Source organism: Petromyzon marinus, chromosome 50 (genome assembly GCF_048934315.1).
Source record: "Petromyzon marinus isolate PM22_M1 ecotype Great Lakes invasive population chromosome 50, UKy_Petmar_22M1.pri1.0, whole genome shotgun sequence".
Lineage (NCBI taxonomy): Eukaryota > Metazoa > Chordata > Hyperoartia > Petromyzontiformes > Petromyzontidae > Petromyzon > Petromyzon marinus.
Window position 1 is genome coordinate 3,234,462 of NC_133716.1, and position 22,094 is coordinate 3,256,555.

Below are 22,094 nucleotides of genomic sequence, written 5' to 3' on the forward strand. Positions count from 1 at the left end.
CGCGGTGTCACTCAAAGAGGGCTCGGCGCGGCGCGTCGACTCAGAGGGGGCTCGGCACGGCGCGTTCACGGCGCTTGGTGCGGGATTCGTGCGCCGAGGGATCGAGGGACGCTCTGGGCGCGGTAATTCACCCCGAGGTGAGAGTGGCGGTGCTCTCCCCGCAGAGAGAGAGAAGAAGAAGAAAAACCGCGATATTTTTCCCCGTCCTTCCGCAGAAGGTTAAACCACAAATCTACGGTCCCTCAAATGCGGTTATCGGCCCGCCCTCTCAGGGATCTCTCAGTGTGTCCGAGGCACTAAAACACGAGCACGTGCAGCGATGCGGAGAGGCGAACTCTGTCAATTACTAACAACAATAATACACCCAGCAGGTCTAATTAGCTTGTCGGTCCACATGCGGGTGACCCCTTCCTACTGATTGGCTGTCACCCGAAACCGTGACGTGCCGAGCAGCACAGCCGATGAGAAGGAACGCGGAGAGCAGTCGAATGAGATTGGCGCGGTGGACAACTCAATCGGACAACAACAACAAAAAGGTCCGGCAATAATTGGGATGCAAATTATGGGCGAGACGGAAGAGCCATTTTGGAGGGAGGGGAGACGAGGGGGGTGGGTTAATGGAATTAACGGGAAGCAGTGAGCAGAGGAGTCGAGGAAGGCCGGGAGAAAACAAGAAATCGAAACAAGAAATCAAAGGGCTCCAATGCAAGAGCTCTGGGGAGCGCCTTTGTCGAGAGCTCCCCCTGAAAGGACGCGCGTCGCCTCTCGCCGTCGGCGCGAGGGGCGACTTCAAGCGGCGCTCGTGATCACCTCGCCTGGATCTGCCCTCGCAACGTCTCGGGGACACAAGACGCGGATTTACATTCCTTCATCGCTGGGGTCTATTTGCAGCCGGAGCTGTCCGAGGCTGATCTCCAGAAAATATTTCGAGGTGCTGACGTCCGCGGAGGGCGGTGCGAGCGAGGCAGTTCGAGGCGGACGTCTGGAAAATGCTGTCGGGGGGCCTGGGAGAGAAGAAAAAATATTTAGTGAAAATTCAATCTAAAGCGTCTGTTGCCAATGGGACACTTGCCCATCCAGAGACTTCGACGCGGGGTTTGTGGATCACACAGAGACGCAGCCGTCGAGTGCCGGGGATTATGTGCGCATGGATTTTCCATGAACTCCGCAGAGAGAGAGAGAGAGATGAGAGGTGCGCGTGGCTCGGTCAACACACAGCCCACGTGGTCAACTTTCTCTTGCATTGGGACAACAATAATCTGAACGTTAGAAGAAAACCCGAGAGTCGTTTGCTTACAAGGTTTATTCAACGTGAAATCCCTTTAAATTAATGTTGGGAAACACTTATCTCGATCTAGAGTTATCTCTATTGGCAGCCCTTTGGCAGTGGTGGGAATCCCACGTTTGTGAATCAAAATATGTATTTGATAACGGAGGAATCCGATGAGCTATGAAGCTCTTTGTCACAGATGTCCGCTTCTGTGACAATGACGAATATCACCAAAGGATATGACAGGGGCCAGGTTTACTGCGCTAATGGATTATTAGACTTGGGTTTTTTTTATATTCCATCAGTGACCACAGGTCCTAAAGGGCCAAAAACGCCAAATGGCCAGCAACAAACAGCACTAACGTCAAAACTGTAATAGTTGAGGGTGTTACGCGTCCGCTTGAATAGAGTCAGGCGATTGTTGTTGTAAGAGCTTGGGGTTGGGAATAGACAAACATCATGATGGTGATGGGAGGAGGAGGAGGAAGAGGAGGAGAAGGGAATTCCAGAGTGGAGCAGTGGGAAGAAAGGAGCAAAACGTGAAGCGAGGTGACCTGCAGTGTGTGGTGAGTGAACGCAGCAGTGTGGATGTTGATCCGCAGTGTGGTGGTGGTGGGTGGGTAGGGAGCGTGGGTGTCGCATGGGGGGGGCGAGGAGGAGTCGAGTGGGGGGGGGCATCAGCGGCATTGACCACGATGACGCCCCCCATCGTTTGAAAGTTTAAAAATAACGTTTGTTGATGGGTCGAGTCCGCTGAGTTGGGCACTGGCTGCTCGAGATTGCGAGTAGAGCGGCACTCGCAAGGCAGTGTGCAGAGAGGAGAGGCGGGACGGTCATTATCATCCGTGAGTAATTGTCAGATTAGCGCATTGTGCCTCGACGCGGACCACAAAACGGCTTTAACTCTCGCGAGTGATATTGTTATTTTTTTTTTGCAGATGGGTCTTGAAAGTCTGCGTGAAGGTGAGAGCGACTTATTTATGAAGCTCGCTCAGCGGCTCTCCCCCCCTTCCCCCCCACCCCCATTGTTTGGCCGGGAACGATCGATGGTGGGCCATGAGCTGCAGATCAGCAACGTGCGGGGGACGGTGGGGGTGGGTTGGTGAGTGGGTGGATGGGTGAGTGGGTGGGTGAGTGGGTGGGCTGATGAGTGGGTGGGTGGGTGAGTAGGTGGGTGGGTGAGTGGGTGGGTTGGTGAGTGGGTGGGCTGGTGAGTGGGTGGGTGGGTTGATGAGTGGGTGGGTTGGTGAGTGGGTGGGTGGGTTGATGAGTGGGTGGGTTGGTGAGTGGGTGGGTGGGTTGATGAGTGGGTGGGTGGTTTGATGAGTGGGTGGGTTGGTGAGTGGGTGGGTGAGTAGGTGGGTGGGTAGGTGGTTGAGTGGGTGGGTGTGTTGGTGAGTGGATCGGTGGGTGGGTGGGTGGGTGAGTGGGTGGTTGGGTGGATTGGTGAGTGGGTGGGTGAGTGGGTGGGTTGGTGAGTGGGTGAGTGGGTGGGTTGGTGAGTGGATGAGTGGGTGGGTGAGTGGGTGGGTGGGTGAGTAACGACCGCTTGTGTTGCGATCGAAACGTCGTAGTTTTCTTATTTTATTTTTACCGAAAGACCCAAAGAATATGAATACCTGCAGTCACGAAAGCTTTAAGTCAAGATTTAATAAGGGGGTTGAACGAGAAAACAAAATGGATCCGTTAAAGGGAATGGACAGGGATTGGCTAGAGGTAGAAACTAGGACGTGAAAGGGGGCTGAGGGAGGTATAAGGGGAGAGCACGAGGAGTGGGGGACGCTCGGAGGGAGATACAAGCGGGAAGACACGGACGAAGCCCTGGGGTCCCTTATTGTGTAAAAGTCTTGAGTAGGGTCCCGTATTGTGGAAGTCTTTAAATAAAAGTGGCTCTTCTCATTACTGTGTCGTCGGAGTCGCTACACGGGTAATGTTTCACCGCTGGGATGTTTGGCCAATATTGGTGACAGTGTTGTGCTATGGGAGGACGCCGAAGAATCCGACGGAACCCCACGCGGGAGAGGGGTACAGAGAATCTACGAGATCCAAAACTGAAAGTCGCCAGAGTGGAGAGTCGAACCCAGGCCTTTTTGCTGCGAGACACTCAGCGTGACCACTTCGTCATCCTGCTGCCCCAATTAAACCCAATTCGTCGTCTTGCGTTCAGGCCCACGGCCGGGACCCTCCTCCCACCCCAGAATGCTCCCCAGGCCATCGGCAAAAACGCGGCTGCTAAGCAGCGGGCGAGAGGGCCCCCCAGAGTTGGTTTGAGCCGACGAACTAATTTGGCGTTTCTCTTCGGCTGGCAGGCAAATGCCGTGGACCTCGGGGGACAAGGTGCCTCGGATCGTTATCGAGCGCGCACCGGCGGATGTTGGAGGGGGAAACGCGGCTCTCCTTCTCTTGTGCGATCGTCGGCTTCGCGCGCGTCGGGCAGCGTGGGTCGCCCGCACTCTCGGAGCTCTTTGAGGCCAACCCAGAGTGAGAGAGCGAGAGAGAGAGAGAGCGAGAGAGAGAGAGCGAGTTGAGTGGCTGTTCTGTTGTTCTGTTGTTTGTTCGTCCAGGAGTTTTTGGAGGGGGTTGTTTTTTTCTTCTGCACGCGAAGTATTTGTCCACAATTGACGGGCAAAATTATGCCAATGTTGGCTCATACCTGCAACGATCACCGTCAGCCGTTGATCGATCCACTTCTGAATGAAGGAATCCCACGCAAAACAGCGGGGGGAAGGAGCATTCAAACTCCACGCAAAGAAAAGCTTGGGTAGTGGGGATCGAACCCGGGAAACTTCTTGCTCCGAGGCGCGACTGTCAGCACTGCGCTATCGCTCACAAACTCATGAACAAACATCTCTCGGTGCGGCCGAGAAGTCAACGCGTCCTCCGCAATGGTGCAGATACCCCTGGGCGCTTTGTCGGCTCGGTTACGACAGCCAAGCGTGGCCAGACCCCTACCAATCGCCACCGAGGGATCCCTCACAAACGCTCGATCGTTGACACCCCCCCCCGGTGTGGTGTGGGGGGGGGGGGCATTGTCAAGGCACGCGCGGCCCAACACAATCATCAAAGCGTAACGAGATTTTAAAAGCTGCCGCGGAATGAATTTCCACGGTGGGGGGAGGGGCGGATTAGTTGATTGAGCGAGCACGTCGCGTTACATAATCAGCGTTGGTGACTCGCATCGTAATGCTGCGCTCAGTAAACACATTTGCCGCGCGAGCATTTACGGCGTTTGTTGTTGCTTCAAAGAAAGCAATTAAAGCGCCGCTGTGTTTCGTGACTGCAGAAGAGAAAGATTGTAAATGTTAGGCGACAATTCACGACCACTCTGGTTTTTTGGTGATTCGAAGTGACCACAAATGTTGCTACCGCTCAGCACAAAAAAGGTGTGTTCGTGAACCCATCCGTGTGAAACGTTGAGTGTGATCCTCTTGCATGCGTGCGCTTTCTCTGGATGCTCCAGATCCCGCTCAAATGCAAAATACCCATGAATGGAACTGGCCAAACAATCAAATCCAGGACCCTCCTAAAATATAATCTTGAGACTCAGTGAAGCTTTCCTTTCCTGTACTCCGCTAATGCCACCAACATGGATAGGAACTGTGAACACAGCTGCTGCCTTATGGGCCCAGTATAATCTCACAGAGACCCATAGACTCTCCCAGAGACCCATAGACTCTCAGAGAGACCCATAGACCCTCACAGAGACACATATACTCTCACAGAGATCCATAGGCTCTCCCAGAGACCCATAGACTCTCCCAGAGACCCATAGACTCTCACAGAGACCCATAGACTCTGACAGAGACGAAGAAAGCACGATGCCTTCCACTCTTTATTGCGCTGCGCGAGGTAGTCACATTTGAGAGATTATATGTATTTTAATTTGTGGAGGTGACAGCAGCTATCTTGGCCAGTGCTGACACGATGTGTGGCAGCCCAATGCTGGTGATGATGGTAGAGGGATGAGAGGGGCCTTATTCGGGAGGATGTTTGCGTCTTCCCAACTGTCCCTCTGGTGGGTCTCTGCTGCAGCTGCTGCTGCTGCTGCTCGTGTCCTGCGTGCGGGCCGTGCCCTCTGTTCCGCGTTCCACAGCGGCTCCCCCATCCATTGCAGGCGCGTGACCCGGGGAGGCGGTTCCTGTGGCTGCTGTCCGTGGTGGATGGGCAAGCCTCTGTGTCCCGGCAGCTGCTGTGTATTTATAGCCCGCGGTGTTTCACCGAGGGGGACTGCCGCTGTGGCGCGACGTGGAGACAGCGCGCGGTTTATGAGCCAGTGGCGGTGGCGTTGACTTTCTTTGCGCATTAGCCACCGGGAGGGCCATTCGCCGGTCGCTAGGATTGGTGGTTGTACACCCCCTGCACCGCCGCGCACGGGGTTAGGGGAAGACCCCGGCGCTTGCGAGCCGGCGGCGCCCGCCCGGCTCCGGGTTCGGGGCTAAGCGGAGGCGATGCCAGAAGGCGTGGACGCGTGCGCATTGGCGGACGCGGCGTCTGGACTTTGTTCAAGCGTCAGCTGTCCGTGGCGGTCAGTGGCAGTGCATCGCTGAGCAGAGCATTCCCCGCGGAACCCGACTGCGGCCGCCACTGTTGCCACCACGGACCCGACGTCTTCCGACTGCGGCGGCGCAGTGGTGGCGCGCGTGCCCAAGGGCCCTGCAGGCTTGAGGCGCTCTCCTAGATCGAGGCGCGCGCACCATGCCAGGCTCCCTTCACGAACCCTCATTGACCGGTGTGGTGAAGTATGAACACCACCCCCCCCCCCCGCACTCCCGCCCCCAAGACTGTTGCACGTAAACCGTGGCCCCCGGGAACTATCGATCCACCGACCGACCCTGGATGCATCCAAGGGGGAGATGGAGCGATGATGACGTCAGTTAACGTGCAGATGCCGGGTGGATTGTGACGTCGTAGGAACGTGAGAGCAGGGTGTCGGCACGGGGAGGTCTTCATCCAGCAGTGGATTGACCACGGCCGATGATGACGACGAAAGAGAGGTTTTCATCCAGCAGTGGATTGACCACGGCCGATGACGACGACGTGCATCCAGAAGTAAAGAAAGCACACACGAGGGGATAATACGGACAGGTCCGCACAGATTGGGTGAGCGAACGCCCTCGGCTGCACCGCCTAAACTCCCGACAGGATCGCAGCCCAGGGGAGTAGCGGGGGGGAAGTTTCACAAATCATCTCCGCGATCCACCAACCCTTGCCTCCCATAAGCGCCGGGTCGGCAGGCGTCCAGATTGCCACCAGAGTCCAACTCTCCGCGTCTCCCAAATCAAAGCGGCGGTGGCGGCGGGGGGGGGGGGGAAGAGGGGGGGGGGTGCGCTTCAACACTCGTTATCCAATTCGCAAGTGAGAAGAGATGATCTCTGTTGCCATGGCGATATGGATCGTGCGAAGTCAATCCTCCACCCCCACTCCACCCCCCCCCCCCGCTCTAAGTGACGCTGGCGACACCGCCAAATGGAAGTATTCGCTCTCTCTCCTTCTCGCTCGGCGCGACGTTCCACTCGTTGACGTTTTCATTTCCTTTCAAGATCGAGATCGAGACGTCATCATCGTGGCCTGAGCCGTTGATGCCACGACAACAACCACCATCATCACAACCACCACCAAAGATCCCCCCGTTATAGTCTCAACAGACTTTTTCGGGCAAGCGCTGTTAGCGAGTAGCACCTACGGCACATGATGGGGGTGGGTGGCCAGCACCACGCCCGACCGCCTTGGTCTCCCTTGTGTCAATGTTTACGCAACGCACCATCTAACTCATATGAGGCTGAGTCAACCTAGGGGAAGCCCAGGAGCGGTGCAAATAATTGTCGCTTGGTGTCGGTCGTGAGCGGGATTCGACCACCACCACCACTCTCTTTCCCACTCCGCCAGATCCCGCAGCTGCTGCACAGGAGACCCGGTGGCGACCCTCCAAAATCTGTCCTCAGAGTCTCCCACCATCTCTCCTTGCGTCTTCTCTTCCCCCTCCCCTCCCGGATCACTCCCCTGTCCTGCACTGGCTTCCCATCATCACATCTACAAGCCTCGACAAAATACTCTCGACGCGGAGTAAAATCGTTCTAATCCCTCAGTTCTGTGAGGCTTTCCTCCGCGTTCTCTCCGGCATCCTCCTGCAACTAATCAACCACGGGGCGTAGCCGGCGTTGGCCTAATAACATCCCAATGCTGAATCATTACACAATCTGGGATTACACCGAGTAGCGATATCGTTCCCCGTTCCACCACCCACCCACCCCCCTCCTACTGCGAAATCTTGGCAGGACCCTCCTGAGAAAGAGTTACGAGACTCAGGGCGACCTTCCTGGTTTAACGGGCGCTATAAATAGTCATACCGATGATATCAATAATCACAACCTACCATGTCGTCTTCTGAACGTCTTCATTTTACCACCGGCTTGCAAAATTGGCACCGCGAGTTTCTACTCGGCACCCATGCAGGCACCTTGCGAAATAAATTGTACCGCCGTGAATATAAAGAGTCAATTGTGAGAGAGCTTTATATATATATATATTTTTTAATATTTTAGGGGAGAGGAGAGAAGCTACAACTTGAAAAACTAAAAAATAAAACGAACCCCGCAGACCCGATCTCACGCAACGCGCCGCATACCCTGGGAAGGAGAAGAAGAAGAAGAAGATGATGATGAAGAAATCCACCTCAATCGTGCGGGCACTTGTGTTCGATTTAGGGGGATTTCACACCCGGGTGGCCCCGTACCTCCAGAGCGCAGAATAATATCTGGCGAGAGAGTCGGGGCGCCGTAGCGTGAGGAGGCAAAGTGAGATAAAAGGGCTGCAGAGATCAAACGATAACTGGAGGGTTAAAGAGAAGAGGGGGTGGGGGGGCGACAGAGTGCGGCGGAGAACATCAGAGAGGCGGACTGCAAGCGATAGCACGTGGAAGCGGCAGGCAGCGAGGTTGGGAATACAAGTCTCGGCAACGTGTCTCTCCTTCCAAGACGTCTGCTCGGCGTGGAAAAGTTAGACGTGACGCCCTCCCACGTGCCCTTCAATTTAGGGCGTTCTGCCAGCATGGGCGAGAGCGGGCAGTCGCGCTGGGGTCTCTACTTTCACCCTTTCGAAACCTTCCCCAGAGTGTCTCTAAGTAGAAGATGACATGGACAGGCATTGCTCATCTCCATCGGCAGCTCCGAACCAGCAGTGGGAAAGAAAAATCCACATTCCCATTACGTGGGACCAGTATCAATCCCTCGGGGAAAGCCGCCATCGATTTGCCCACAAAGTGGTACTGATTGTATTGATCCTGGACGCGTATTGTGAGTCAGAGCCATCTGCCAACAATGCCGGCCTGGTTGTAAGTGGAGCAAACAACGTTGGGGGCGATGGAGATGACGGAGGGGGCGACGAGGAGTGGTGAGACGGAGAGAGAGAGAGCAAGGGTCGTGAGAGAATGCCGGAGTAGAAGGGGAGATCTGGCCCAGGAACTCCAGAATTGAAAGTGAAATGTAAATTTACAGAAACGGAGCACAGCACGGGGCACGCTAAGGTGCAGCAGTGGGGAGTCGTTTGGGTAAGCGAAACAAATATTGCACGGGGGAAAAAAAACACCAATACCGCTCATGCATTTAAACACTTTCAATTGGTAACAATGATGATTGTTTACGGCTCTCCACATTGAATATCAACTCACGTATTACATGCGAGTGTGTGCTTGAGTGTGAACGTGTGTTTGTGACATGCAGTGTGGTCCGCGGTGTGGTGAGGGGGCGAATGAGTGAGGGGGCGAGTGAGTGAGTGTATGAGTGTGTTGATGTGATCTGCAGTATGGTGCGTGAGTGGTAAAGTGAGTGGGTGAGTGAGTGGGTAAGTGAGCGGGTGCGTGAGTGAATGAGTGGGTGAGTGAGTGGGTAAGTAAGTGGGTGAGTGAGTGGGTAAGTGAGTGGGTGAGTGAGTGAGTGGGTGAGTGAGCGAATGAGTGAGCGAATGAGTGGGCGAGTGAGTGGGTAAGTAAGTGGGTGAGTGGGTGAGTGAGTGAGTAGGTAAGTAAGTGGGTGAGTGAGTGAGTGGGTAAGTGAGTGGGTGAGTGAGTGGGTAAGTGAGTGGGTGAGTGAGTGGGTGAGTGAGTGGGTGAGTGAGTGGGTAATTGAGTGAGTGAGTGGGTAAGTGAGTGGGTGAGTGAGTAGGTAAGTGTGTTGTGAACACCGTGTGGATACGACGGAGTCCCTGGTAGACCGAGTCCTCCACAAGGGTGGTGGAGGAGTGAGTGACGCTCATGCAAAGTCCGCAATGGACCAGTGTGGCAATATATCAGTGTGGCAATATATCAGTGGGTGAGTGAGTGGGTAAGTAAGTGGGTGAGTGAGTGGGTAAGTGAGTGGGTGAGTGAGTGTGTAAGTGAGTGAGTGAGTGGGTGAGTGAGTGGGTAAGTGAGTGGGTGAGTGGGTGAGTGAGTGAGTGAGTGGGTAAGTGAGTGGGTGAGTGAGTAGGTAAGTGTATTGTGAACACCGTGTGGATACGACCGAGTCCCTGGTAGACCGAGTCCTCCACAAGGGTGGTGGAGGAGTGAGTGACGCTCATGCAAAGTCCGCAATGGACCAGTGTGGCAATATATCAGATCGCCTCTCTTCCACAGTTCCTCCACGAACTAACCTCGCTCAATTCCAGAAGCCCATGTTACACTCTCGTCCATTGCACCGTCGCTCGTGCTGTTTATTGCTGGCCGCTTGCGATGTTGAGCCTCTGTGCTCAGCGACCGTGCACTTTACAGAGAATGGAGCCGCGGTTCGTACTGCCAATGCCGCTGAGCACCAACGACTGCCCACGGGGGTTGGCACCGCCGTGGTGCCCGCGGGAGTTGGCACCGCCGTGGTGCCCCCAGGGGTTGGCACCGCCGTGGTGCCCGCGGGAGTTGGCACCGCCGTGGTGCCCCCAGGGGTTGGCACCGCCGTGGTGCCCCCAGGGGTTGGCACCGCCGTGGTGCCCCCAGGGGTTGGCACCGCCGTGGTGCCCCCAGGGGTTGGCACCGCCGTGGTGCCCCCAGGGGTTGGCACCGCCGTGGTGCCCGCGGGGGTTGGCACCGCCGTGGTGCCCCCAGGGGTTGGCACCGCCGTGGTGCCCGCGGGGGTTGGCACCGCCGTGGTGCCCCCAGGGGTTGGCACCGCCGTGGTGCCCGCGGGGGTTGGCACAGGCGTCGTGTCCCTGAAAACTCACCGAGAGAGAGAGAGAGAGGAGTGAGTGAGAGAAACCCAATCAAAGATTGGCTCCTTCAAACACTCATGCAGGTGGCCAACGCTAATCCCTCTAACGCAATGTGAATGTGTGATCCACTGCAATGTGTGAGCCACTGCAATGTGAATGTTAACAGTGAGCCACTGCAGTGTGAATGTTAACAGTGAGCCACTGTAATGTGAATGTTAACAGTGAGCCACTGTAATGTGAATGTTAACAGTGAGCCACTGTAATGTGAATGTTAACAGTGACCCACTGTAATGTGAATGTTAACAGTGAGCCACTGCAGTGTGAGTGTTAAGAGTAATCCACTGTAATGTGAATGTTAACAGTGAGCCACTGCAGTGTGAATGTTAACAGTGAGCCACTGCAGTGTGAATGTTAAGAATGAGCCACTGTAACGTGAATGTTAACAGTGAGCCACTGCAATGTGAATGTTAACAGTGAGCCACTGCAGTGTGAATGTTAACAGTGAGCCACTGTAATGTGAGTGTTAAGAGTGAGCCACTGTAATGTGAATGTTGACAGTAAGCCACTGTAATGTGAATGTTGACAGTGAGCCACTGTAATGTGAATGTTAACAGTGAGCCACTGTAATGTGAATGTTAACAGTGAGCCACTGTAATGTGACTGTTAATAGTGAGCCACTGTAATGTGAATGTTGACAGTGAGTCACTGTAATGTGAATGTTAACAGTGAGCCACTGCAATGTGAATGTTAACAGTGAGCCACTGCAGTGTGAATGATAACAGTTAGCCACTGTAATGTGAATGTTAAGAGTGAGCCACTGTAATGTGAATGTTGACAGTGAGCCACTGTAATGTGAATGTTGACAGTGAGTCACTGTAATGTGAATGTTGACAGTGTGCCACGGCGAGTTGAGTCGTCCTTTGTAGTGAGACGTTCAGTGGCAGACAGAGAGAATTCCCCCGCCTCATTTCACTCCGCAGGGCCTCGGAATATTTTGCATCGGTGAATTTTCCTCGAGATTGGATTTCTTTAACCTTTGGTTATGCCAATTAATAATGAAGAGAATTACAATAATCGTCATGTGAGAGCTCTACCCAGAAATAAAAAAACCTCACTTGAGGCTTGAGAGGTAATTCTATTTTGTTCGGGAATATATATTTTTTGTTAAATTAAGGTCTTTTTTTAAGTTGTGTCCGCGGGTGTGGAATTAAACCAGAGTTCATGGAATCAACCCATAGGGGTGGAGCATGAGTCAAACCATGCCGACTTGCCGTACTGCCTTATAAATTAACTTTCGCTTCCTAAAGTGTGAAAATCTCACCCGTGACCGTTCCACGTCTGCGTAATCCACCAACTTCACTTCGAATTTTCTGGAATAACAACATCGACGGCCAGTTAGCAACATGGTCAGTCTCGGTGGTCCTGTACTCGGGCAGAGTAGAAATTCCACATTTACCGTGGCAGTAGCCAGCCGATCGGGAATGCGTCGGATCTCATCGAATCTTGGACTGGCAGTCCCGCTCTATCGCCCGGCGTTGCTGGCGAAGGTGCTCCCGACAGAAGTAATTTGCCCGGTATTGACGGCACACGGTAGGGGTGGAGATGGTGGGGTGCTTTGCTCTGACAGCTGCCACGAGGCGAGACGAGGCATCCTAGGGCACTTCCGCCAGCGGTGACGAGGAAGAGCGGAGACGGGCGCACTGTCACCATCACGCTTTAATTTTCTTCTGGAAGGAACAACAACAAAGCGCCCCCCCCCCCCAACCCTCCCCGCCAAATTTTGAATTACGACGGCGCGCTCACCGATGGGTGCCCGGCGACTGTCGGGTCGTTCGCAGGGGGAGCGGCGGCGTCTTGGCGTAGGGCGGCGCCTTGAACGTCAGTCGAAGCGTCACGAGCGTCGCGACGGCCCACCGCGGGCACGACCGCCGTCGCGGCCGAGAGAGGAGGCGACGCTTCCACTCGCTGCGATTAAAGGGGTCGCAGGCGCTGCTATGAGCCAGCCCAGGCCCCCCCCCACCCAGCTCCCCCCCCCACGAACGCAAAAAAAAACCGGCCAGACGCGGGAGGAGGTGGAGGAAGAGGAGGGGAGGCGGCGGTGGTGGCCACGATTCGGTTGTGACCGTGTTTATTTATTCATTTCAGTAAAAAAACACATGTTGTCGGTTATAAATATCTCAAATCTTATTTATTTATTTATTCTCTGCTTCGGCGCGTCACTGTCGTCGATCGCCGCTCTCGGTCGCGGCGCGCGCCTTGCGATTCATCCCCCCCCCCCCCCCGGCCGATCACGGCCGTTTCTGATCTTCTTCTTCTCTTTTGTAAAACAAAAATTGAAAACTCACCAGGATAATCGGCGCTCACGAATTCACCGATTCTGCGGGGACGCGGTCGCGCAGTGGTTTAGCGCACCGCGCTTTGATCGTCCGGCCACCTCGGTTCGATACCCAAGCGGGGATAACAGCAGTGGCGAGTGATATCTGAACCGGTTCTGAACCTCCCGTTCATCAAACGCTCGCCGACCCGCGTGGTGGTGAAACGTGGTCTAAAGACCCCCGTGACGTACACGGCACGGGGAAGACTCACCCAACAATGAATCGACCAAGGGCTGTCATTTGTTGTTGTTGTTGTTATGAAGTGTTACCGAGCGTGCTGGGGAAGCCAAGCCCAGGGTTTACCGTTCGTGAAAACTACAAAGCACTACAATTTTGTACTTACATTTTCGTGACTGCAGGTATTCATATTCTTGGTTCTTTCAGTAAAGTCACGTAGATAGAAAATATATATGTTTTATTTTTACGTGACTTTACCGAAAGAACCAAGAATACAAAGCACCAATTGGTGCCGCGCGTGTAAAACACATCCCTCTATCGGCGAGCGAGTTTAGTCCCCTTTCATTCGTTCTCGCGCGACTTATTCCCCCCCCCCCACCCACCCGGCTAACACCCTCGGGAGCGACGCATCCCAGCTGCGGGTGATGACAGCCGTGGCTTCGACGTCAAACAAAACAAAACAAAACGTGCGAAGGAGGCGGGAAACGCGAGATATTCCCGCCGTCAGACATCGTTGGCAGTCAGAAATGTTGCTGACTGGCAACGATTTCTCCACGAAATCCAGCGGCGGCGGCAGCAGCTGGAGCCACGTAACGACCATCGCAGAGCTCTCTTGCCTCCATATTCACCCAAATGGTGCGGACCTCCTCCATCCGTTCATTCGATTAAGCAGCCGAGCAGCCAATGAGTGCGCGCATTCCTGTGGATGTCAGCCGAGGAGCAAACTGCGTTGAGTCATGCTCTTTGGTTATTTCGGTAAAGTCACGTAAGCTCGTCCTCAGGCGGATAAAATATAATCCAGCAGTTCCACCGCAGTCACGACAGCTTCAAATCATGATTGTGTTGATTTGAGTCAGTCCCCGGTTTTTTAATTAACCGACCGCGATGGTCAGGCAAGCGAATCGTCAGTGCTGGCCCAATGGCACGGGAGGTCTGGACATGAATGGCTACGTGAATGTTCCAAACGCCACACAATCACACGAGACTAAGACCCACCGACCCACCCCCCCCCCCCCCAATAGGCTGTATATATGGGTGGCCAGCACCACGCCCGACCGCGTTTGTATCCCCAGATGCGATGTTTATACACTGCACCAGGTACTCATTTTAGGAAGGGCTGACGCACAGAAGGCCGAGTACCAGGTTCAGATACTCGTCACTGATGTTGACGGAGAGCGGTGGATCGAAACTCGGGTCGCCGGCTTCGGAGACGCCGCGCGCTAACCGCTGCACCACCGCTCCCCACCCACAACAAAGACAAAGATCCCCCTTATAGCCCGAACAGTCTGTTGGGGCAAATGCTGTTAGCGAGCCGGCACGGTACACGACGGGGTGGGTGACCTGTGTCTTCCCAGTGGTGATGTTTACACACACACTAGGAACGCATTTGAGGTTGAGTCGACCTAGGGGAGGGCCATAACCGGCTCAAATAATCGTCACTGGTGTTGGTGTCCGTGAGCGGGGATCGCAACTCGGGTCGCCGGCTTCGGAGACGGCGCGCGCTAACCGCTGCACCACCGCTCCCCACTCGCACCGTTCAAGTTCCCCAGGGCTAACCACTGCGCAAGGCCTGCAGCCCCAATCATAAATCTGAGCACTTCACCCAACAACTGCATCGTAAAATTGCTGCCGACAATTTTCGTTTTCCTCTCCACTGTATTCTAAAGCACAAGTCCTGGGGTGCGTCTTACTTTCTGGAGCATCTTATAATCCAGAGAATACGGTAAGAGTTGTTTTTTTAAATCCTACAACGAGAATCCCCTTTGCGGAGATCGACTCTTCCTGGATTAAATGTGATTTTTTTTTCTCAATAAGAAACACCCCCCCACCCCCCCTGGATTAAATGTGATTTTTTTTCTCAATAAGAACTCCCCCCCCACCTCAATCAATGAAGCATCATTCATCTGCTAATATGCGTTAGAGTCCGCGCCTTCTCCGGCAAGCATTCCACCTCTCCGTGTGCCACGTGGCACGCGTTCGCCAACCGGTACCTGCGCGTGCTGTTTCCTAACTCCCCGCACGCGTAAAGCGCGGAATAATGAACGCGCTGAGTGATGCGGTCTCAAAGCGCTCGCGACAACGGAGAGAGGAGAGAGAGAGGGGGGATTGCAAACGGATCAGCTCCGTGTCTATCCCCCTAAATGCGTTACGGTGCAATTTTCACCTCCCTGCTTGTCCCGCAAGCCACGCGTCCCCCGGTGTAGTCATCAGACCCATTAGGGTCTCTTGGGATAAGTGATATTGGCGAGCACCAATGATGGCCAGTAACCACGCCCGGCCGCCTTTGTCTCCCCAGTGCTGGTGCCAGATTACTCCTTTGCGGCCGTGTCGACTTGTGTTGGTGTCCGACCTCGGGTAGGTTCACACAGTTTCAGTTTCATTTATTTGATATAGCCCTGTGAGCCATTCGGCTCTTGAATCGGGTGCAACCGCGTACGGACAGACACGCGTGCCCACTCATACACGTAGCCACGCTCTCACGCACACAGCCACAACGCTCGGTGACGTCACCTCGTCGCCTTTACCAGGCCAGGTGCACGTTGAGGCCACGTGATGAGCGGCAGATGCACCACCTGTGCTCCCCTACAGAAAGACGAAGATCCCCCGGATAGCCTTAACATACTGTTTGGGTTTCGATTAAAAGCTTTCGTGACTGCAATGATTCATCTTCTTTGGTTCTTTCGGTAAAGTCACGTAGAATGAGAATAAAGTCACGTAGAATGAGAATAAAAAAATAAATTGACAGTCCAGCGCTGTCCTACCAGACAGTCTCGCCCCCTTCACCTGATGAAGGCCGCTTGTGTTGTGGCCGAAACGTCGTGAGAATATTATTGTGTTATTTTATTTTATCAATTTATTATTTTATTCTCATTCTACGTGACTTTACCGAAAGAACCAAAGAAGATACTGTTTGGGCAAGTGCTGTTCGCGAGCACCTAACGGCACACGAGGAAGTGGGTTGTCAGCACCACGCCCAGCCGCCTTTGTCTCTCCAGTGGCGATATTTTTACGCACTGCACCAGGTACTCATTTGAGGCTGAGTCGACCTAGGGGAGGCCCAGGACCGGTTCAGATAATCGTCACTGTTGGTGACCGTGAGCGGGAATCGAACTCGGGTGGCTAGGTTCGTAGCGCAGCTCGCGAACCGCTACGCTACCGCTCCCCCACACACACATACAACTCACCACAAACACACACATACACACGCGTACACACACACACAAAAAGACAAAGATCCCCCGTATAGCCTTAACAGACTGTTGGAGCAAGTGCTGTTAGCGAGCACATATCAAGGTCAGAACGGCACACGAGGGAGTGGGTGGCCAGCACCACGCCCGGCCGCCTTTGTCTCCCTAGTAGCGATATTTACACACCGCACCAGGTACTAATTTTAGGCTGAGTCGACCTCGGGAAGGGCCCAGGACCGGTTCAAATAATCGTCACTGGTGTTGGCCGTGAGCGGGAAACGAACCTGGGTCGCCGGGTTCGTAGCTCAGCGCGCTTCCACCCACACACACATACACACGCGTACACATACACACGCGTACACACACACATACACACGAGTGCACATACACATACACACGCGTACACACACACACATAAATGCACGTTCACACACTCTTCCAGTCGAGGCTCCGAAGCTGCGCGTCCATCCCTCGGCCGCGACGCGGGCCGGGCAAGGTTAAGACTCCAATTTATGGAGAGTGAATTTGTTAGCGCGCATTACTTTACTCGCCTGTCGTGTCACGCCACCATTAGTTAATGTTTTAGCACACGCCGGGTACAGCTCAATAAGCCGCCAACGCCGATGTCACAACATCCAGATGCTTCGCGTTTATTTTTTTATTTTTCATTGTTATTTATATTATTGTTTTGTTCCGCACTGAACTACTGGATTGGTGCGTTTTTGTTGCTACTGCTGGAGGATGAGGAGAAGGCGGATATTCCCAAAAATCATACAATCGTCATCAGCCGTGGTCAATCCACTGCTGGATGTAGGCCTCTCCCAAGCTCCGCGTTTTATTTCTTCATGATAATTTATTTTCTTTTTTTCTCCGCACCGAGCGACTGGATATTGTTTGTTTTTTGTTGCTGGAGGAGGAGGATTTTCTCAAACGCATACAAATCGTCATCAGCCATGGTCAATCCACTGCTGGATGTAGGCCTCCCTTAAGCCGCCGCCACCTCTCATCCCACCTCCTGCAATGTAGCAATCGGCCCAGCCGCCGCCGCTGCTGCTGCTGCACGCGAACGACGATCCTCTAGGCCGCTGGTGTTCCATCACTCCCCCCTTTGGCTGCGCTCCGCTATTCGTCTCGACCGCTGGCTCCGTCCCCTCGAGCCACGACGTGCCCTGCCCAAGCCTCTCGCTCTCACTGTCGTCCACAGCGGGCACGCTGTCGTGAGGCCCGCGTGAGTCTTCTAATCCACGTGTCCCTCTCTCTTCCTGTCTCGAAGTGCAACTTCAAGCATGCGTCTCGCCCGCGCGTCTCTGCGCACTGTTCAGTTCTGTTCAACATTCTTTGTTGACTGTAATCTCTTCAGATTCAAATGATCCACGTGTCATTAAAAAAAAATATATGCAATACGGTACGTGACTCGTACGCGATTTAAAAGTTAGGCCACGACATTAACTAACCAGATTTGTGTGGTTAAGACCCCCCCTCCTCCACCACCCGACACGGCTGAACGAATTAAATCGTCACGCGCACACGCGTTTAACGCTCCCGGAATGTCTCTCCAACTTCACCTCTCCGGGTAAGTTAGAGAGCAACCCTCACAGCCACATTCAGCAGCGAGCAGATTCGCCAAGTTTCACGAAAGACTGCATCAAAGCATCACCAGGACGAGATGTGGAGGGAGTGAGAGAGTGAGTGAGTGAATCAGAGTAGCTTGGACGCGCCACGCGTGGCATCGCCGCGGTGTCAAGCGAACCGTGCGAATCGCGACAGCCGTGCGTGAGCGCTGTTCCTTCCCTCACTCGGCAGCGTGAGCTAAAGACAAAGGTCCCCCGTATAGCCTCAGCAGACTGTTGTGGGTAAGAGCTGTTGGCGAGTAGCACCTACGAAGGCCGGCACTGCACGCGAAGGGGATGGGATGATCAACAACACACACACTGCACCAGGTATACCCATTTGAGGCTGATTCGATGTCGGGGAAGCCCCGGACCGGATCGTACAGCCGTCACTGGTGCCGGTGCTGGCCGCGAGGAGCTAGACTCGAACTCGGTTCACCGGGGTTCGCCACGCAGCAGCGCGCTAACCGTTTGCGCCACCGCTCCCCGTGATCAATAAATCTTCTCGCATCATCGATCAAAAATCTCTACTCCGCGTCACGGCGGTGGCGGTGCCGCGCGGGGCCTCTCGGCAAAGGTGGGTGGGGGGGCGCGGCGCTTGCGGCAAACGCGGCCGCCGCGATCCGCCCGCCTCGCCAATGCGCGCGACACCGCACGCACGGGCGGTAGCGCGCACGGCCACCCCGAAGGCCCGGATGAGGCCGGGCCCCGAGTCATCGCAGCCCCCACATCGCCCCTCCCCCCCCCGCAGCTCCGCCTCCAGCCCCCCCCCCGTCGCCCCCCACACGAAGCCTCGCCAAGCCCCCAAAGTGATTTAGGAAATCTGGATTTAAACCAAAAATATATCCGCTCTCCAAAGTATTCGATGTACGAGAAAACAAAATATTAATTAGCGCGCCTTGAGTTATGTAATTCGGTGCTAACTGCTTTAAAACTATTTTTTTTACAATCTGCTAATCCGCAATGCTAATCGCAACCAACGAAATAAAATTACAAAAAAATGGAAATGCCACGTTCTTATGGTAAGGAGGAAAGACTATTTACAAGATAGAAGTTGTGATGTGTACAATTTTCATCTCCGCATAACTTTGGTGTTACAGAGAGAGACAACGATCTGGAGTCGTGAACGAGTGGGAATGCAAACAGCACCGGCATACACATTTGCCCAAGTTACAATAGGTCTATAATCTTGTCCCTGACATCCTTGGAGAGCTCTTTGGTCTTGGCCATGGTGGAGAGTTTGGAATCTGATTGATTGCTTCTGTGGACAGGTGTCTTTTATACAGGTAACAAGCTGAGATTAGGAGCACTCCCTTTAAGAGTGTGCTCCTAATCTCAGCTCGTTACCTGTATAAAAGACACCTGGGAGCCAGAAATCTTTCTGATTGAGAGGGGGTCAAATACTTTTTTTCAATTTATAACATTTTTGACATGCGTTTTTCTGGATTTTCTTGTTGTTATTCTGTCTCTCACTGTTCAAATAAACATACCATTAAAATTATAGACTGATCATTTCTTTGTCAGTGGGCAAACGTACAAAATCAGCAGGGGATCAAATACTTTTTTCCCTCACTGTATGTGGTCCTATATTGGGATGTTTGGTCAACTCTAAAAAAATAACCCTGGATGTGCCGATCTCATCAGATATCAGAAGCTGAGCAGGATTTTAAGCCTGGGCAGTGCTTTGATGGGCGACTGCGGTGCACAAGAGATGCTACAGGCTGCTGTGAGAAGCACATGATAGTGCAGTAAAATCCATTATTGTACTGTATTTGCATGGCTCCTTTCCATCACCAATGATGCTGGTGATGCTTTACCCAAGTGTAACATTGATGATTATGATGATTTAAGCATCGAGTAAATATTGGCCAGCATTTAATCTCACGATCTCATCAATAAGCAAGGTCAATTGGTCAAAATGGCCAATGTCATTGATGCCAGAAAGAGAGAGAGAAAGAGACAGACGTAAACATATACACACCGATAGAGAGACACGGAGAGAAACATGCATTAGAGAGACAGAGAGAGACAGGGAGAGAGAGAGAGACGAGGACAGACAGAGAGAGAGACAGAGAGAGACAGAGAGAGACAAACAGAAAGAGACAGACAGAGAGAGACAGAGAGACAGAGAGAGACAGAGAGAGACAGAGACGAGGACAGACAGAGACAGACAGAGAGAGACAGAGAGAGAGACAGAGAGAGACAGAGAGAGACAGAGAGAGAGAGAGAGACGAGGACAGACAGAGAGAAAGTCGCGGCGGTGACGCGGGCGAGACAAATTGAAAGCGCCAACATACAGAGAGACACGGCGCTGATACGGAAGAATTAAGACAGATGGACACAAATAGAGGCGGGATTGAATTACAGGAGCAATGAAGGTAACGCGCGAAGAAAAATGAATCATATCTCTGCGAGAAGCTGCAGCCGTCCCCAGCTGGGTAAGAAAGGTCACTCCATACGTCAAGCTGTCCTAACAAGCTCTGGCTCTTAACCCTTTCTCTCTCTCTCTCTTTCTCTCTTTCTCTCGGCGGTATTCTCGCGACGCCGATCGTTAAGCAATAAAAAGGCAGAACGCTCTGACTGCCCCCCCCCCCCGCTGCTGATGATGTTTCACGGCCGCCTCCAACCGGGGCCGTTCCGTTCGCAAGCGCAGCACGAGGAACTGCGAGCGGGCGGGGGAGCCGCTTGTGAAGATGGAACGGCACAGAATGTGCCGCTGCCGATACTCGCGGTGAAGGGGAAGGGAGGGAGGTGGTGGAGGGAGCCGGCTCCTCGATTCCGCCGTCAGGTCCGGTCCCGTCCGTCGAGGACGCGAGCACGGCGGCAGTTAAAAAAAAAACCCCTCCCAGTCATCCGCGCGGCAGAGTCAAGGTGTCAGCCGACGTGACAGAATCACAAAGGAAGACGGTGATTACTCCGAGACCCAACCTGTTAATAACATTGGACATCACTCAGCGGCCGTCACCGCTCGTCTGCATGCGGTTTTATTCGTATTCTCTCGCCGCCCGCTCTGCTCATACGCGTGCGAAGCGGCGAGGCGTCTTGTTTACAACTTTTGGTTCTGGTTTCTTTCTCGCGGTTTTTCGTCTTCTTCTTCTGCTGCTGCTATTCACGGATCTCACGACACGGATCGGATGGGGCTCTCGGCCAGCTCGCGGATGGAATTACTTGTCGTGAGAATAAAGTGCAAGGGGGGGGGGGGGGGGGGGTGTTCGATGTTCACCCCTGCGTTCAGCGCTCGCCGTTCATTTTCAAAGTTGTTTGGGGGAAAATATCGGCTGTGATACCCCTGCGCTCCAGCCCCATCACTTCCTGTTGTACTTTAGTTCAACACGAAAGATGATCAGCCAGAGGATGCCACTTCACGTCATGGCCGGTAGCCGGCTCAGCCCAAAAGATCCCCACGGGGGCTGATAAAAAAGCACCAATATTCTTTGGGTCTTTCGGTAAAGTCACGTAGATAGGTTCAAAAGAAAATAACAAAAGCTACGACGTTTCGATCGCAACACAATCGGTCGTCATCCTGGTAACAAAGCCGAAAGACCCAAAGAACATGCATTCCTGCAGTCACGAAAGCCTTAAGTCAAGTTAAAACAGTACCACTTCATGGGAAGGCTACGGTGATTGTCTCACTGAGAGACTTGTCCCTGGCGCGCGACTGTGGAATTTCCATCATTCGTTGCAAAAAAACTGTCTAAAGAGGGGAGCACCACAAGACACGCTTGCATGCAGAAGTTTTGTGATTCTGATTTTGCGTTAAGTGACTGAGAAACAATAAATAAATTTGCATTCCTCAGTTTGCATGTGCAGGAAACGCGGCATTTGAGAGCTGTGACGATTGTTAACGAGGTGGCCAGGAAATAGCATTAATGCGCTGGATCCTTGAATCTATCTGTTCGTAGTTTCGTGCGTGTGTGCTGTACCATCCCCACACGATGCCCAACACTCCTGGAAAGGAGTCTTGAGGCTCAGCAAGGCTTTCCTGGCTAAAGGGGATATCACGAACGCTAAGAAAATTTCACAACACAGCACTGTCAAGTAATCATGAGTAAATGCATAATCGTGACCGGCAGCTCCGGTAAATCCACTGCTGGATGAAGGCCTTCCCATGCCGTACGAGTCACCGGGGCTGTTTGACCATACTTCACCACGCTGCCTCGTGTGGATCGGTGAAAGGTTCCGTTTTCACTCGCCACTGATAGCGAGGTCGGGACTTGATACGGGTGTTGATGGATCACGGAGAGATCTCGCCTGCGGTGAGACACCTACGATGTAGCAGGCAGTTCCGCAAGTTGGTTGT

General features: G+C 53.5%; 1 long non-coding RNA gene across 2 annotated transcripts in view; it reads right to left on the minus strand.

The window, feature by feature from the left end:
- Nucleotides 1-773: 773 nt before the first annotated feature.
- LOC116953174 (uncharacterized) overlaps nt 774-22,094 on the minus strand; it is a 55,565-nt gene continuing 34,244 nt past the window's right edge. The window contains exons 2-5 of one of the 2 annotated variants that reach the window (XR_012947169.1): nt 11,766-11,814; nt 9,896-10,444; nt 7,896-8,024; nt 774-1,004 (exon numbers count right to left, since the gene is read on the minus strand). This is a non-coding gene — a long non-coding RNA (uncharacterized LOC116953174). Of the gene's footprint in view, nt 1,005-7,895; nt 8,025-9,895; nt 10,445-11,765; nt 14,004-22,094 lie in introns of those variants that run through there. The other variant, XR_012947168.1, reaches the window with a different exon arrangement.